We start from the raw sequence: 18,578 nt of genomic DNA on the forward strand, positions 1-18,578 counted from the left end.
ATAAGACACGAGTGCCAATTTCCTTAACATACAAAGAGCTCTTAGAAGGGAATAAAAAGATAAGGAACCCACTGGAGTCATGGGGTCTCACGGGAGTAACACATATTTTAATGTAGTGTGACATGTACTCGTTGATTTTATTATTTTCGTGATCGTTGCAGGCTTGTATGCTGTGCGGTCACATACACCTGTTTTTCTCTCTATCGCCTTTCTGTTCGGAAGGCGTCCTTCGTTCTGAAATACGTTTATTCGATGGTGGATTCCATAAAATTTTTGGCGCGTGGTTAAAGAATAAAAATGGACTCGCCTTTTCCTAGGTAGCCAGTTGTGCCGACCTCATTTATCGAGGGACCCTTTCTTTCGCCACCGGTGCAGAGCGTAACCTTTATCAAATACTAACTACTTGCGTGCGGGTCGGAGGAAACGTGATTTCGGCGCGTGCCGTGCGTGGGCCACCTGTGCGTCCCTCTTCCCTCTGCCCTGCCCGCTTCGTCCCCAGAGACCGAAAGCAGAGGGAAGGAAGCCAGGGAGACACGAAACGAGGTCTGCGGCTCTGGATAACGTCCACGAGGGGGAAAAAAAAAGAAGCAGGCTCACACGGAAGACACCACCGCGCCCCCGAGACCACCCGCAGTGTGGGTGCTGTTATCAACACCCCGAATTCCGACATGAGGAAACCGAAGCCCAGAGATGTCATGTTGCTTCCCCCAAAATCGCTTCCAAGGACAACAGCCTGAAAGGCGGCCACGCCAGACGATCCACGCACGTGCTGGAATCGGTACCTTCCTCAGAACAGTTCTTCTCGGCAAAGGCGACCAGGGTCAACAAAAACGGCGAGAAAGGTCCCTGCAGATGGGCCCTGGGGAAGCAGTGCCGTCTGGCGGAGACGGTCTTGGGGTGCAGAGGCGTCCAGCCAGGTGATCCTCGCCTTCCGAGAACTCTGGACTGCCGTCGGTTTCCAGGTACTCACCGAATGCCGGGTCTTTTCACGTCAACGCCCACCCCCCCTTTCCAGGAAAGCTAAGAAAAGGGCTTTTCATCTGTGTCGCCGGCTGAGGAGGGCAGGGCAGGAAAGCTTGACCACAAGATCATTCGCTTGTTCGGAGAATTCTGTATCTAAATCTTTGGGGATGAGTGGCCCGTGGTTGTTTTCATTATTTATAATCAATGGTTGGGTTAGCGGCCCTTCACGGAGGGTCTTAGGAGGCCTGTGAGGTCACAGGTATGGGGACCCAGGGGAAAGCAGGAGCATAGCCCCCCCAGGCCAAGTCAGCGGGATGTAGTGTACATATAACACACATGCAGCCTCTGCCTCGGGGACCTGCTCCTGTCCCTGAAACGAGTCTCTCGTTTACACGGATTCAGACGGTAGCTCTGAATCAAGCGTCGGGAGTCCTGGATGCCTGGGCCTTCTGTGCGGCTTGCCGCCTTCACGCCCGCGCCCGACCCCAGCGTCCTTCTCTGGAAAACGGGAACGACAGCACCGCGGTGTGTCTCTCTGCTGGTCGTCGCATCGCGTGCACGAGAACGCTTCTCGTGGCAGCTGCTACACAGATGCAACGCTTCACACTGGACGCGAGGCATCTTGGGGGGCTGATCTGCTTTTGTTTCTCTCGGTGGTTGTCGCGTGCATACGTGTTCCGTTGCCAGCGGGGGCTTGTACCGCCTGGGCACTAAGCAACTGGGTTGGCCGATCCACACTTGACTGGCCCGTTGGCTGCCGTCGGAAACGTTCTCCGGTTCTCATCCTTGCCAACGCTTCAAACTCCCTGAAGAGGAATTTGAGCCACCTCATTTTTTTTTTTTCTTTTTTTTGTCAGTTCAAACCACATCCTGCCCATTTCCACTTTCCATGACAGCTCGTGACACTGGTGGTTTTAAGATGCGGCAGGCTTCTCGGCGAAGCGATAGCGGAGGCCTTCTTCACAGAAGTGAAATAATTCATCCAGCGGTTAGCATGTCAGGCCTGCCACTGAGTTTACCTCCCCTCCCCTCCCCCGCCCCCAGATTGATCGGAATCCCTGATTTCGGAGAGTGAATTGCTGCTCAGCCTTCTCTCGTTAATTTGACTCTTGGAACTTTCTAGATAAAAAGCAAGCATGTGATCTATGGCCATGCCACCCTAAACCAGCCCAATCCCGTCTGATCTTGGAAGCTAAGCAGGATCAGGTCTGGTTAGTACTTACGTGGGAGACCACCTAGGAAGACCAGGTGCTGCGGGTGTAAAAAAATTAAAAATAAGGCATTGTCGGTTGACAAGGTCTTTGTAATCTGTGAGGTCAACCGAGGGTTGCCTCGCCTAAAACAATAAAAGAATAAAAATAAAAAATAAATTAAAAAAAAATTTTTTTTTTTAACTGATGGCAAAGGCGTAGTGTGCAGTAGTTGGGAAGGACCTCAGGGAGCCTCTGTCACTCTACAGAAAGGTCCTCATTTACCACTGAGGAAACTGAGTCCACAGAGGGGCCAGTTTCTGACCAAGCAGCAGAGCCTGGCCTGGCGCCTGGGCCTCGGGGCTCCTGGTCCAAGCTCATTCTGAGTTGACCGGTGGCGCCCGTGTCTGGAATTTACAGACCGGGGGTGTCCCTGGGATCTGTGAGTTTGTCCTGCTGTTGGATTGGGGCCTGTCCAGTGTTCACAGCAAACTGAAAGTTGATGGGAGAACCAGGAGCCAGGCCTGGGCTGCCGGGGCCCAGGAGAAGGACTCAGGACCAGCTTACATGCCGAGTGTCCCTGAGGCAGCCCACGGCACCCGCCCCCGACAGCGAGTGGGTGCTCGGTGCCTGTCCATGGGCTTCCCGCGGGACGGCCTGGACACGCCGGCCGTAGGGGTCCAAAGACACCTGCCAGGGGCTCCTGGCCTTGAACAGTGTTTTCTCCTGCCGAGGGCTCCTCTGCCTCTCGAGGGTACGAGGCAGCTTGTCAGCAGTTAACTTATTAACTCACTTTGATTCTCTCTGGGACGCCAAGACCGAGGGTCACCCTCAGCTCCACGCTGCGTGGCCTCTGGTTGCACGGCTGGGCCGAGGGCCGTCATCCAGGACGGCGGGAGCTGGTGGCCTGGGTGGGGACAGGGATCAGAGAGGCCAGGGCCGCCGTGAGCGGGTGGCCAGCACCTGGCAGGGGCCGGGCCCCCGACCTGCCTCGCTGTGGGCCGGGCCCCCTTTGTCAGTTTAACTGACGGCCCAGATGAGAGGCCTCGCAGGTTGCACAATCAACCACTTTGCCAGCCGAGAGGAGAGCCGCGGCTTTTCCAACCCCCATGGTCAGAAACGAATTTCCTTTCGGGCTGTTCTTTCCACCATCTCCTCTCCATCCCCTATTTTTAGTGTTTCAACTTGGTCTTAATTAGGTGTTGGGTTTTGGGGGTTTATTTTTTTTGGAGGGGGGCAGAGAATGGAGGGTGATTCTCCATTCACTCGCGCGAGCAGCAGCCTGGCATCTGGCCTCTGGCCTGCTGCTCCCTTTCCTGCCTCAGGATGTGCCCAAGGCTCTTTCACCACCACTGACTGCGGCGGGCACCTGTAGGGCCGAGGCTGCAGGCCCCGTCTGGGATGCGCAGAGGAGCCCGGCCGTGTGCTGGGGCAGTGACGCAGCCTGCTCGGCGGGGTCACGGGGGCTCCTGCTCGCCCGAGAAGGCACGTGCTCTCTGGCGGCTGCGCCCCCAGGCCCACGCCCGGCAGCCCGCCCGCCAGGCCCTCACCCTGCCAGGCAGCTCTCCTCACGGAAGAGCGAGTCGCTTCCCCTCAGGTAAGCTCCACCTGCACCCCCTCCCTCCGACACCCCCTCACCCCCCCGCCCCCAGAAGCGGCTGTTCATTCATTTCATCCCCATCGGAGCAGCAAAGAGAGCACACGTGTGTTCCTCCCTGACTAAGCTAGTTCAGCCACACCACCCCGGGTTGGCCACGCCACCCCGGGCGCCGTGGGACCCTCTGGTGCTCCGTTGTTGGCCTCACCACGGAGGAACCACGTGCCCCACGGACCATCCACGCGAGGTCTTTTCAAATTCCAAGGCCGGATAAGCTGCGATCCTACCAATAGGTACTAAGGCTCAGGAAGAGGATAAGAGAGGTGAATAAAGGCTCCACAAAGGAGAGAGAAAGGGAGAGAAAGCAGGCGAGGGACGGCGGGGAGCCGCCACCCCCAGTCTGCAGAGGTGCCTCCCCAGCCCTGGGCTCGCCGGACCTGAGGCCGTGGCCCCTGCTGCACAGTGGTCGCACCCTGGGGCCTGAGCCTGTGCTCACGTCACCTTTGCTCTCAGACGTCGGGGGAGGGAGGCTCGATGAAGCGCCGAGTCCCTATCAAACGGGCTTTGATGGACAGATCCTGGGGCACGGTCAAGGGGGTTGAAGCGCCAAATGGAATAAAAGGCTGTGAGGACCACACGGCGCATTAATCTAATCCCCACAGGGGGTGTGCGCCTGTGAAAGGAGCATCGTGCTCACACTGCTCCCAGTGCTCACCTGCGGGCCACAGGGGAGCCAACCAGCGCCCCTGACTGCCTGGCTCTGGCTCCCACCTCGGCTCAGCCCGCCGACATGGACCTGATTCCTGTTTCATGCAGGGCCTGGAGCCCCGGGGTGCCCGTCCCCGGCACTCTGCAGTCGGCCTTCCTGAGCACGCACGTCTTACCGGTGCTGGGTTTGCACAGACGCCGTCGAGGATGGCGGGTGCCCGGGCTCTGCTCCGCACATCTCATCCCTGGCCCCGGAATCGAGCCTTCTCCTCGCTCCCCCTCTGTGCAACCGCCAGTTGCTCAGCAAGAATTCGAAACACTCCTTCGCGACAGACACAGTAAGCAGTAAGCGACTCCTAGAGTAGAAAGGGTGGGGGGAGGTCGAGGGAGAGGGCGTCCACGACAGAGTCCTCTGGCAACCTGTGCGAAGATTCCTGGGAACTTGCTCTTCACCTTGGGACGGGTATAGAGGAGCAAATGCCTCCCCATCATCCTGCGTCCCCTTTATCATCATGGGGTCTTTTTTGGGGGTGGCGGGTCTGGCCCCCCTGGGGCACCACGCCTCCCCGCTTCTCCACTCCCCGTATCACAGTGGACACGTGCTAGGCACTGACAGGAGCTTCCTCACCTGTGCCCACCTGGGAAGCCACGGCCTCTCATCACCGCGCTGTGGGCAGGTAGCTGGACATCTGTGGTGTGAAAAGCCGCGCCGGGGATGTGGAGGGCGGAGGCCAAGTCCCCGCATTCTGGACGAGCCCGGCCAGTAATGAAGAAGCGCTGACAGACACAAAGAAATCCCTGCCTTCCCCGCCGCGTTCCGGCTCGTCCTGCACAGAGTTCTGAGCTCCCAGATAAAGGTCGGACGGAGGGCAGCGTCACAGGCTGGGATGGGGACTTGGCAGGACACCGTGTGTGCATGTGTGTGCGCATGCGTGATCGCTGGCGAGGGCCGGAGTAAGTCATTTCAAAAGTCCTTGCGTAGTGACCAGGAGGGGACAGGAGGGGAGGGAAAGGGACGAGGTTCTGCTGAGCAGGCGTGGGGGGGGGGGGAGCCGAGAACAAGAAGGAAACCAGAAAGCCTCTGCCTCGACTAGGGCCAGGCCCAGGGCCCCATTGGGTTAGAAAAGACCCGGTTCTTTAAAGCAGAAATTGGAAAAAAGGTGTTATTCTAGGCAAGGGTCCGAGGGATCAGGATCGTCTCCGAGGGGACAAACGCAGGTCCACGTTGGTGGAGAGAGGGTGGGAGTGAGCTGGCCTGGGAAGGACGACAGCCTCTCCACATCCTGGGGGCAGGGCTGGTGGCAGGGAGGTCCCAGGAACCCTGAGGCGATGATGGTCCAGTGGGATGCTTTCCTCCTGGCGGGAAGCATTTTGTAAACAAAACCACACAGTTAAAAGATAGAAGACGCCTGAGCTCAGGACAGGTGAAGCCGAGGAGGTGCCTGGAGAGGTGACGCCACAGAGCGCAGACGCAAAGCTCAGGGGACGGCTCTGGGAGGCAAGACTGGGAGCCCGGGGCACGGCTCCCAGCGAGCTCTGCAGTGCGCAAGTTAGCGGCACCCACAGCATGGGAGGCCCGGCCACAGGGCGGGGTCCGGGAGCGCTGGGCTGAACCAAGTGAGGGTGCGTCATTGCGGGACTTCGCGTAGCCTTTGCTACGCCACTGTGACTCCACAAGAGTCACCCGTGGTGTTTCTCAGACGTACCCGCTCTGCAAAGGGCCTCCAGCTGGTGCTCCGCGGAGCGCTCTTTGGGAAGCGCCGTGGTGGCCGGTCATGGGCGACGGGGGTGACGTGCTGACCGGGAAACGTGGGGGCAGAGCCGAGGCTCTGCTTTCACTGACCTGTGAAGGTCTCTTGTTTGTTTCGTCCTCTGAATCTTGCTTCGTCCCATTCTAGAAGCTGAGACCTCGTTCCCAGAGTCCACTGCGGGGGGAGCCTTGGGACAATGCATTGGCTCCCCCCCGTCGGGCCTCCAGGCAGCAGTGGGCTCGGCCCGACAGTGGCCCCTCGTCCTGAGGACAGGGGTGAGTGTACCTGCTTGGCAGCCATGCACCAAACGCAGGAAGTGCTCTCCCCAGCCCCTCACCGCACCTGCGTCCAGGTGGGTCTAGGAGAGCCACCCTCTTCTGAGTAACAGTCTGCCTTGGGGAAGACAGCAAACAGGGAAAACGCTAGAACAGCCAGATCATAGTAAAAATTAAAATATGACTTATTTGCTGTAGAAGAGAATTCAGAAGGAGGAGGATCCTGGACTCCATCCAGGTGGTGTTAGTTACAGAGGAACCAAAAGCATCGCCTAGAAGGGCCCCCTGGTGAGGCGGCCCTGCACCCTGAGGGACCCTGGGGTGGTGGAACTGGGGAGCGTTTAGGGAGAAGGACTTGTCTGTCGGCATCGTTGCTGGCTGAACAGTGCCCTGCAGCGGGTCCCCACGAGGACAGCAGGATTGGCTCCAGAGACAGTTCAGCAGGTTGGGAGTCTGGAGACCAGAATGTCTAACCCCAGTCCAGCCCCCCATGGCTGGCTGACCCCAGGGCAAATCGCTTTGTGTGGTTTCCTCGTTTGGAAAGAAAAAAAATAGAAGAGATAAAATCTGATCTACCTCTCAGAGGTTGGGGTGGTTTCTGTTTTGCTTTTTGTGAAGAGCAACTAATAAAAATGATACCAAACCCCTCTGAAAATAAATACAGGCTCTATGCATTTCTAGAAATAATAGCACGCACTCTCGTTGGGATCATGGCTCAATTTACCATGATAAAATCACTGGTAAATTTCTAAAAAAAGTTACTCCTTTGTGCACATACCTTCTCCATAGAAAGTGGTTTTATGTTAAGAGAAAGCAAATGGCCACTCCCAGTCATTTATTCGGGGGGTTATGTATTTCTTTTCCCCAGGTGAATAGCGCTGTCTCTCTCTCCCCGCGTTTCCATTTTGGTCATATTTCAGAAATGGCTAAACTTCAGATTCTGAACTCTGACTTACTGAGAGCGAATTTGGAAAAAATAATGAGATTAGCCGATAAGTAAACAAGCATTTTAATTGAGACTCAAACGGTCGAGGACTTCGGGCCGTGTGGAATTACACGTTTCCATCCTCTCTGTTGGTCTGCATGACACCGAACCCCAGAGGGTTATATTAAACATAATCACCTCACTCCACAGGGCCCTAAAAAGAGTTTCTAATGTGGCCATTTAAAGAAAGGTAAGTGATTGTGCAAAACACAGGGGCGCGCATGAGTGTTTTTGTTGCTTTTCTTTCAGAAAAAAAAAAATTAGCTCTTAGGGAGTGTAGAAAAGTATCACGTTTCAGATCCACGACACCTCCCCGCCCCCAAAATAGCACACACCCCAAAGGGGAAACACCTCGATGAACCTCACTGATCCTAAGGAACGGTGGATCCCAGTCCAACATGGAGCGAGGCTCTAAAGGAGGTTTTCTGAGCTGAGAACCCAGGCTCAGCACTCAGGAGCGCTTCTAAGTTGAAACCACTGCATTCGATCTTTTTTTTTTTTTTTTTTTAAATACATATCTCATAGTCTCCTATCGTAAAAGCTTTCTGATCGATTAGTGGAAGGAAGCTGGCTCTCTCTCTCGTCGAACTGGACTAAGTTCCCACGTTCTCTCGGAAAACCCAGAATGCCCAGGGAGGCCCAACGGATGGCGAAGAGGTCGCCCCGCCCTCCGGTCGCCCCGCCCTCCAGACGCCCCGCCCTCCAGATGCCTCGCCCTCCAGACGCCCCGCCCTCCAGATGCCCCGCCCTCCGGTTGCCCCGCCCCCCGGTTGCTCCGCCCTCCACGTTTTGGGCTGACGTCACGCGACTGTTGACCTGTGACTGAGAAGCGCTCACCCAGTGGCTCGCGCTTTCTCCTTTGGTGTGTTAAGTGGTCTTCTGTTCGCAGTGCGAGCGTGTGGTTTCTGGGCCTTGCCGCTGTCCCTTGCTCACCCAGCAGGAAGTATCTGAGAGCACGCTTTTACAGACGTTAGTCACCAGGCCCGCTCAATCCTAGGACATCAACTTCCACCTCCCTTTTAACTTTCCTGACATCAGAAAGGACCCCTTAGAGCTGCCCTGTCTAACACATAACCACTAACCACATGTGGCTATTTCCATTTAAATTAAATCAAGTTAAATACAATTTAAATTTTAGTTCCTTAGTCACACTAGTCACATTTCAAAGGCTCAAAGTAGCTACGGTATCAAACTGTGTAGATGTCGGACATATCTATCATCTCTGAAAGCTCCAATGCACTGTGTTGCCTCAAAATGACTTTCCCAAGGATATCCAGGGATTTTGAGAATATATTTCTTGGCCATTTTGAAATCCTGGGAGATGTCCTTTATTTTAATCGTGATATTGTAAAGAAATTTTCTATATCAAATATGTATCCAATTTTTGCAAGTAAAATAACCCAATGTAATGATGGTCTGGAACACTAAAAACACTGATCCTTTTTGGAGATGCTCAACACTGTATCATCAATTATATCTAAATATTTTCCTATTTTTAGTGACCCGTGAATTTCACAAGAAAAAGGAAGTCTGGATTAAATTTTTGGAGGCCAAGAAATATTGCTATATTTATTCTCTATTCTGGATTGTACTAGCAACAGCATTACGCTCCTGAAGACACTTGAAACACTGGCATTGATTACGTGAGAAGGGCGACAGGTCAGCTGTGCCCTGGAGTCCCAGGACCCACGATTTTAACATCCACGGTCATTGGTCAGCATCACTGGTCGCTAGGACTGAAGGGACAGCGGTTCAGGCTTACCACAACATATGTGTCCCAAATACTCTTCATAGACATTTAGCCTCACTTAGAGCCAAGATAGACAATAAATGTCTTCCTTTCTCAACTGTGTCCAGAATTTATGCAGTGCCTCATGCAAGATCTCGCCGGGGCCAGAATTCGTAGGTGAGAGACTGAAGCCTTGCTTGGCTGCAGAAATCAAATGCAAAGAGCCATCGAGCATGAAAGATGGGAAATTCAGGACTGGGGACTCTTCAAAAAGATCCCCCAGAGGAAAGGCCAAGAAATGTCCTCTGAGAGCCACCTTTCCTGTTAGGCTTCCTTGTATACAATTCGTCCCTATGGAGATCCAAGGGAATTCTGGGCAATTGTTTTAAGTTATTAATTAAATGAAAGTGATTTGCAATTATTCCAAGTTAACTGAACCATGATATCGAGAGAAGATAAAAGAAAGACTCTGAGCTCACCGTGGCCTTTATTAATTTTGTCGTTATCATGAATACCTCTCCTTATGTTCTTCCAAGCCCTTGCCCCACCCCCGCGCAATAAGGAGAGACAAAAGAAAGCAATGAGGCGTCTCCTCTTGGCACAGTGGGTCGTGTTTCTCCGACTCTGGGGCCTTGACTTATTGAAGACACTATGAAAGGCCAATGTCCCCCGTGGAAGTGATTTTATTGGACACTGAGAATTGGGACAGTGGAAGAAGTTCTGGCCAGCATTTCAGGTGAATTATATGACAAGAAGGTTCATTCCAGAATAGCAAACCAACTTGTGAGGACCTAGAACACAAGAGACCAAGCTGAGGAAGACCAGACAAAGCTTGGAGCATCCACCAAAAACCACAGGTCAGGCCATGAAAGGGCCAGAGCCCGGGATGTCGGAGAATTAGCAAACCCAAGAGCAGTATTCTGCTCTCCTCTGTAATTCTGCCCTGCGTGGCTAAGTGAGGGCTCGCTGAGTTTTCCTATAGCCAAGAGGGAGGGCTGAGGTGGGGCAGAAGGCGAGGCCTTGGTGGTGGGGCCAGGAGCATCCTCCTCCTGTCCAGGTGAGGCCGTCTCCCAACAGGACGCAGCCTGCAGTGTGCTGTGCCATGCAGGTGTGCAGAATGGGTCCTCCCGTCCACAGCACCCTGACTGTCCAGGTGCTGCTGTATTCACATTTCCTGGAGATAATTATGGGTTAAACCAGATATTTTCCCCAACCTTTGACCTATTGTTAGGAGGAAACAGAGGAAGGCAGAGCCGTAGGGATGACTTTATTCCCGTATGCTTTAAGGACAGAGCTAGGAAAGTATTTCAAGGGGTTCAGAGAGGGAACGAGGTGGTGTGCATGGAAGATGCAGAGGAAGCAAGATGAAATGAACCCCAAGAAAGCTGCTGAGCTGTGGCTATGAAAGGGGAGGTTGACTTTTAAAGAGGAGCATCTCTGGCCACCAGGCCCGGTCCCCGTAGATGATGGTCTCCCTGAAGTCTTGCTTGAGCTTTTGGATCAAGCTGTGTGGATGACCAGAGAGACTGACTGTGCCGCCCGATGGCCGTGAGGACCAACACCCCTGGGAAGAGCAGGAGTGAAGGTGATACTTTGCACACTGTGCTGAGTGTGCCCTCAAGGGCATTGCTGGTGAATTCAGAAAGGAATGTCTGGTGTAGCTAGACAAATCGAACCTCAGCTCAACTACTATAAGCAATGAGATTTTGCAAAAATAAATTTACCTCTCTAAACTTCAGTCTCTTTATCTATTGCGGTAGGATGAGTATGGCTCCCCAAAGTCGTCCATGTCCTAATCTCTGCCACCTTACATAGTAAGATGGACTTTGATACATAAACGATCGCGAGATGGGAAAGCACCTGGGTTGTCTGGGCCCAGGGTCGCCGTAACTGTCTTATCGGAGGGATAGAGATGCAAGAGTGATAATGGCAGCGAAGACTGGAGTGACAATAGGAAGAAGACATGAGCCAAAGAACATGAGAAGCCCTTAGAAGCTGACACTTAATTTTAGACCAACGGGACCTAGAAAACTCAACAGTAATGGTACCCGCCTCATAGGGCCGCCATGACAGGTTAAATAAGACGAGTCGTCTAGAGCATTCAACAGAGTGTCGGCCAAGTAAACGGCAGATGGTTCTACCCTGTGTTTTTAAAAATTATATTATCAGGTCCTGGGTTGGATCCCAAGAGGAACTAAAAGCCCACCCACCACACTCTCCTAAAACCGACTTGGGGTAGTTGCAGCTCTTCCAAAGGCACTATGGTGAAGCGTTTTAGGATTACTGGACCCTAAGAAGATGCTCTGAGCCCTTCATCTCAGAAAGCTTTGGCGACCTTAGGGCGCCCCTTGGGAGAACCCGTTGGATTATCAGTCCCACAGCCATGTGACTGACTGAAGTCCCGCATTCCAGCTCCTCACAATCACGTTCAGTGGCGTTCGTAGGATCACAGGTACACCTGAGGCACCCTCTCAGATGCTGTGACAGTGGAGACCGCATGGCTGTGAAGTGGGTGAGAAGGACTCAGAGGACGTCATTAGCAAATGGCCGGGTGGCTGCCGGGGTGTCGTGTCTCCGGTGACCTCATTTGATAACTTCCCGATCACTCGTGTGGATCCCTTCCAGGTTCCTGCCATTCCCACTGGCTTTGTTTTGCGCCTGAGAGACTGAATATGCAAACGAATAAGGGCCCGATCATATATAAAAATGGAGCTCTGGCCCGCAATCCACAGCAACCAGCTCAGGACACCAAGCCATTACCTACAGTACCCGGCCCTGCAAGGCAGCCTGCTCTCTATAAATCAGACGGTAGACAGTCAGACCTCTGTCTCTAGAAACAATCCAGGAAGCTGAATAATAAACTCTGAAACTATCAGCCCCCCATGGCCAGGATTTGCTTAATAACTGACAGCTTCCCCAATTTTTGTCCCCGCCTCCAACGTAGGACCAAACAGAGAGATAGCCAAACATGCTCCCTAACCAACCGTGTGGGATGCCACTTGGCTGTCCTATGGCTTCCCCATCTAGCAGCGCCTCATCCTCTTCTCTACTACAAAGCTTTCGCTGTCCTCCGCAGGCCTTTGAGTCTCTGCCAGAAGCCAGTGATGGTGGCCGACTTCCTTGCTATATACGTAGCAGGCTCGGAATGAGCGGACTCTGCTTGTTTTCATTCGGTTAGTCTTCATTTACCTCCACACGACACGCAATGGCGAGTGTGGACTTTGGTGTGAGAGCATGCTCTGCGCCCCGGGACATGGACAAATTCGGCCACGTGATTGGATCAGAGTGACAACAACTGCGGCCTCATGAAGGGGCCCAAGACCCCTCTTGGCTTCTGTCTCTGTGGTGTGCATGTACGTGGCTTCCCCTAGAAGTGGGAGATGAGCGTGATGAGATAGTGACTAAGTCCTGTTTGAACTTGAATTAGTTATGGTACTTACCACTGGGCGGAACATAAACGGAGTAATTAGTGAAGGCAAATGGGAAAAGCCCCAAAATTGGAATTTCATTTTTAAGTAACACTTGGGAGAGAACAATTTAGAAAAGAAGACAACGTATTCCCCTAGTCCCCTGCACACAGATCTCATTTTAAAGAAAACAATGAGAAGGTAAGTTTTAAGTGGTGTCACAGGGAATGTTAGAAGCTAACATTACTAATCGAAAAGCTGTTAGGGCAAGGAAGTATCCAGGTGGTTATGGGACAGAGATATTGCAGGAGCTCTCTGTAGACATCTCAAATTGTTGGTCTTTGAAAGTAAGGTCCACACACAACGTTCTCTGTAGTGTCATTATCAAGATCTCGTTGCTAAGTTTACAGCGAGGCATCATCAGGATGGATTCTCATGACGTGGACCTGGCTCCAAGGACCGCAGTCGATTATGATCCTGGGGGTCGTTTATCATTCTCTCTCTGTGTGTCTCTCTCAATATATATATATATTGTCAAGGTTTGGCGATGAATAAGAAAACTGTTGACATTGTGGGAAATCACAGGAATTTGCTTCCTCGATTCGGTTTCTTAATTTAAATCCTTACTCTGTGTTTGTAGATATTGCGGGTTAGTGTTTTCTATGGTTGCACAGCTTTTGATGATTTGGAATGAAAATAAATAACGTGATTTTCCATTTTATGCGGCACCGCCGGCCCTCCGTAGTCATCATTTTTCCGTACTTCACGCTACTATCCCATGAGGCTAGTAGGATATGGTAGAACCTAAGATTCAAAGAGACCAAATGCTTTACCCAAGGTCGTACTTGTAGCGAGCTGGGATTCAAAGCCAGATCTTCTGATACCAAGCGTTTGACACTCACCAGCGGGGGTTTGCGATGTTTCCATTGAACACAATCCAATCTAGTGCCCCATTTTAACTGACAGCCGATGTTTAAAAAGTGAGGATGTTTTCGTGTGGATCCGGAGAGGACGTTGAGAGAGCTGGAGAGAGGGAGAGAAAGATGCCTTCCAGCCTTAGCGAGTTAATTGGCAGAGGGTGTGGGGGACAGGCAAGGGAAGGCGTTTTATGACACATGGTTTGCGTGTGAGCTATAAAAATATCGAGACACAGAGTCTAGAGCGGCATCGTCCATCATGGTAGCCGCCAGCCACGTTTGGCTACCGGGCACTTGAAACGCGGCTTGTTTGAACAGGGATGTGCTCCGAAGGTCAGTTCCACACAGGTTTCAAAAACTTCCAATTAAAAAGAAAACAAAAAGAAACACCCATGATCATTTTTATATTGATTACATACTGACGTGATAGACTGGGTTGCATAAAACATATTACTACTTTCATGTATGGTTTTTAATTTTTAATGTGACTCCTAGAAAATGAACAATTCCCTATGTGGCTCATGTTTGGGGCTCACACTTTACTCCTACTGGGCGGTGCTGGTCCAGAGGTTTCCCTTTTGGGTAACAGTCAGTGAGTAGGTGAGGGTAAGTGAGGCCAGGCGTCCAGCGGTGTCTCAGACGGGGCAGAGATACTTGCAGCAAAGGCTCCAGGGAAGCTGGTCCGCCCCACCCTTGGGAATCGGGGCCTTTATTATACAAGACAGAGCGGCAAGAATTCCATGTGGCAATTTCAATGGAAATATTTTTACTTCTGAAACCTAGTTTCTTTCCTAAACTCCCCGCAAGGCAAAATGGATTATTGCTTCCTGGAAATCGAAGCGGGGGACTTGAAAGTGTTTCATATTAAAAACAGAAAAGCCCAAGGAGGAGGAAAATAATTATGTTTCTAAAAGCTTTTAGAACAAATGCTTGCTTGTGAGAAATAATTTTCCTATAAATATTTTATTTCTCCTTCTCTTTCTTCTGTCCCTCAAGCTGAAGAGTTCCACATGGACATGAGGGATGATGTCCCCCTTGGGAGGGAAGATCAAAGCCCCCTGTTCTGCTCGCTGCTGAGTTTTGCTCTCAGCCTTTACAGTGTCTGCTCCCACCCGCCCTGCAGGGCTCTGAGATGAAGTGGGCTCAAAACTTTGGAAAAACAGAAAAAGAATGCAGAGAAAAATCCGTAGCTTCACTGCGCCCGAGCCAGCTGTCTCCAACAAAAACGTCCAGGGCTCGGCTTGAGGGAGAAGTGCCTTTGGTCTGTCTGTGGGAACCTGTCTGAAAACAAGACCTTCCATAATGTAAACAGCAAATAACTCCCTGATCAAGCTAAAGGTGACTACAGAAAACAAGGGGCCCATTCAACGGGACTTGGAAATATTTAAACAACGAAAACCAGGAAGGCACTAGAACCTGAGTTCCCCAGGCTAAAGACTGGGTCTTGATCTGTCCTCGCGCCTCGAGCCCAGTTCCACACCTGTCCTCGGCCTGGAACTCAGTGCATGTTTGCTGGCCCCATCTTTCAACCCATTCAGAGAGCACTGCGTGGAAACCATGTGCCCAAGATGTTTAGCTTGGAAAACTGGGGAAACGATTATGTGGCTGACAGAAAAGGGGAGACTCGGGGAGGACCTAGTCTTGGGGAGCAGAGCATGGCTGAAGACTTGGTCGACGTGTCAGGATGACAGGAAGCATCCAGGTGTCTGTGGACAGCAGGTAGCTGGACAGGGAGGACGCGAGTTTCTCTCTGATGATCAGCAGCATCGAGTCAGCTCTTAGCTGAGGACCCAGGATCCCATTCGGTGTAACCCTCTCAAAGGGATGCTGATACACGGCGTGCGTCCAGAGGGGCAGACTAGGATGGCAGAGGGCTGAGACTTGTGGCTATGACATTCGGCTTCGAGGAGCGAAGCCTTCGGGGTTGTATTTTGCTCTCCTGGCGTTCAGGGGCCTGACCCGCGGCGGAGGTAGACTGGTTCTGTGCCGCTTCTGGGAGACGATTTGCCATGGGCCTCTCATGTTTCTGCTCATCTTGCAAGCAAGGCGCTGACTGCTTTGTCCCGGACCATCTTTCCGAGGATGATGTATAGTGAGCAGCCTTGGGAGGCAGAGACCAAGTAAGTCTTCCTCCAGAGCAAAGCTCAGATTTGTTTACAGCCTCGAGACAGACACGGTGTCTTCTTCCACAGCAAGGGCAGACATGCTTAGCGCTCCTGACAAAAGATTCGAGTTTCCTACACTCTTAAACTCAGAGTTCCTCCCTGTGTCCAACCCATTGTGTGTACAGAGGTCGGCTGAGGCTCTTCGTGTTGCCCTCTGGGACCCGGGGCTTGGGGAGCTGGCTCAAAAAATGCTGATGCTCTGGCTCCGGCAAGAGCCGCGAGCCCTTTGTCTGTCTCTGAGCCAGGAATCTCAAGTTTTCAACCAGCATCCATACGATGGTGGTAGGCTCCCTCGTTAGTTTGCAGATGGGGAAAAATCTCAGGCCCTACAGAGCTTCTGACGGTCACTTGCAGATTCTTATTCTAGATCCGTGAAGGGCCGTGGACGACCCTGGAAGGAGTCTGTAATCAAAGCCAAGTCAGAGAGAGCTCTTCTCCAGAGGGTGAGAAAAGAGACGAGAACAGGACCTCCCTGCTTTGGGACATGCCTCTCACTATGCATATGGGCTCAGGTGTTTCAGCAGCATGTACGAAGCACATGCAATCCAGGACACACAGACGAATGGCAGGTAGGGTAAGTGGGCGAGAAGCTGCAGGGTTTTGTTTTTGTGTTTTTTTTTTTTTTTAAAGCAAAACCACTCCAAAAAGGAAATTTTTAACATAAATTTGGAACAAAAAGACCTATTTAAAATTGATTAGCTTCTCATACTTTTCTACAACAAAAGCAATTCATTTCAACGAATTTTTGTGATCCTAAGGCTTTACTTACCTTTCGGGTCCTGAAATGAGAAACTAACTCTAACAATTATTATTACCCAATTACCTGCTTCCTGGGTGCTGACAAGATTCATTTTAATACAAAAGCCCTGCTGGAGGGGGGGGTGTGTCTTCCACCCCTCCCATCCACCCACCCACCTCGGAGCTTCCAAAAAACACCCATTAGGATGCTGAGAGGGGCCAATGGGGCAGGCAGGGGTCTTCCAACGAGTTGCTGGTGCCCTACTAAAAGGAGTTCGAAACACATGTACCACGCTTGCAGGCGTTTAAGCCGACATTTACTTTTTAAAATTTACATGTTCATAGTTGCAAAGGATTTGATTTCCAATGCATTTTAGTAGCAGGAGGAAGAAACTGTCCCCAAACTGTCCGTGGCAGAACTTCTTTTTTATGATGTAATTTATAGCCCCTTCCATGAAGTAATCATGATTCCTGATAAAAATGCTTGAGTAATTTCCGGATAGACTTTAATGGGATTAAGAAACCCTGAGAAGTTAGGGTTTCTCCACTGAGCTATCTTGAGACGCGCCAATCAGCCTTCCATGGTGGTGGCCCGGTTTCCTTTCCTCTAGATATGTTTCAAGAGAGAGTGCCTGAATCGAGGCCAATTGGAAAAATAATTTTTACACCTGCGAATAATGAGTTTGAGAAGGTATTTTAACAACTGACATTTTAAAAGACATTTGCAACATCACTTTTAATTATAGACCATGGACTTCAAGTGCCATAATGATTTGATACTGAGCATCATCTACATAAAAAAATACAGAAACGGGTTATTTTTTGACACCTGAAAATTTGATATTGTTCCTTTTCTCCCTTCAAATTCACATTTCTACCCTCCATTTTATCCTAATATATTTCTTACAATTGAAAGTTTAACCTCTCATAATTTTCCGCAACAAAAGTAAATTTATGAATTTTTGTGACCATAAGACTACTTTTTTGTTCTCGGCTTAGACAATCGTTACCATTTTTATTAATACCCAAATGATAAAAATGTATATTTTGATATTAAATATAAAATGTCAACTTTATTGGAATGATATCTCTGAGATAAATGATGCTGGTTTATTCTCCCTCCCCAAGAAGGTCATGTACTCATAAGTAGAAATTTCCTAGTTTTCTGGAAAGAGCTGAGGTTCACCATAAAGTCTGTTCTTGTTTTTAAGATTAAGTTCTGAGTATATTGTTCACCTAACAAGTACCCGGGAGAGGAAGGAGTTTGTTATAGTAATATTACTCAACTCTTTGGATTTCTAGGTTATATTCTGAAAATGCATTTATCCGCCAGCTGTCTTGACTAGGAAACTCTTTCAACGTTGTTGAAAGCAAGGAACTTTTTGAAAAGGACAATTTGCAAAAGGGTGAGCTCCTCTTCCTGATCCAAACCGGCCCTTTTGTTGACCCCAGTGTTTTAACACACCAGGACAATGCCCAGGAATGTGCAGGTAAACTGGCTCTCTGGAGGAAGGAAAAAAGAAAAAAACGGGTAGGGAGGTTGAAAAAGAAGTTGTTGTATAGGTTTTGCTCATTTCCTTGGTGTAAATACTTCTATAACCACAGAACGCTGACAGCTGCCTATTTCTAATGAGATACCGACTTGGGTGCCCACGGATAACAAAACAAGGCTGCAAATCACAACTGGACATGTGAGTGAGTTAAGAACTCACTCTAGACTAACCTTGCAACGTCACCGGGTTGAAATCCAACCCAGGCTGCACGCTAGCCTTCCAGACTCAAGCACAGGCTGCCCGAAGTGCCTTGTTCCCTGGCGCCCATGCCCTAAGCGTCACACCCACACACCGGGGTCTTGTCGAGAGGCTTGTCCCTTTAAACGCCCCTTGGGAAGGTGAGGGCCAAGTGCACGTGCAGCTGTTCGAGGACCACTGATTGAGAGACGAAGGCTGGGCTTGGGGTCCGCCCAAGTGTCGCCTCCTGTAACTCAGGATGGAGGAAGACTCAAGCACGGTGTGTAACTTCTAGGAGTCTTTCTCCTACAAAACAGAAGCCAATACCTGCCTCCTAAGGCAGCAGGAACTGGTCCTGGTGTCTGGTGCCGGCCTCTGGCAGAGGCTCCATGGCTGGATGTCACTGTCAGAGTCCTTCTGGGT

At 51.0% G+C, this 18,578-nt stretch overlaps 1 pseudogene; it reads left to right on the forward strand.

The window, feature by feature from the left end:
- The first annotated feature begins 2,104 nt into the window (after window positions 1-2,104).
- Window positions 2,105-2,223, forward strand: LOC118610630 (annotated as a pseudogene).
- The last annotated feature ends 16,355 nt before the right edge of the window (window positions 2,224-18,578 follow it).

This window comes from Rousettus aegyptiacus, unplaced genomic scaffold, assembly GCF_014176215.1.
Source record: "Rousettus aegyptiacus isolate mRouAeg1 unplaced genomic scaffold, mRouAeg1.p scaffold_m13_p_12, whole genome shotgun sequence".
Lineage (NCBI taxonomy): Eukaryota > Metazoa > Chordata > Mammalia > Chiroptera > Pteropodidae > Rousettus > Rousettus aegyptiacus.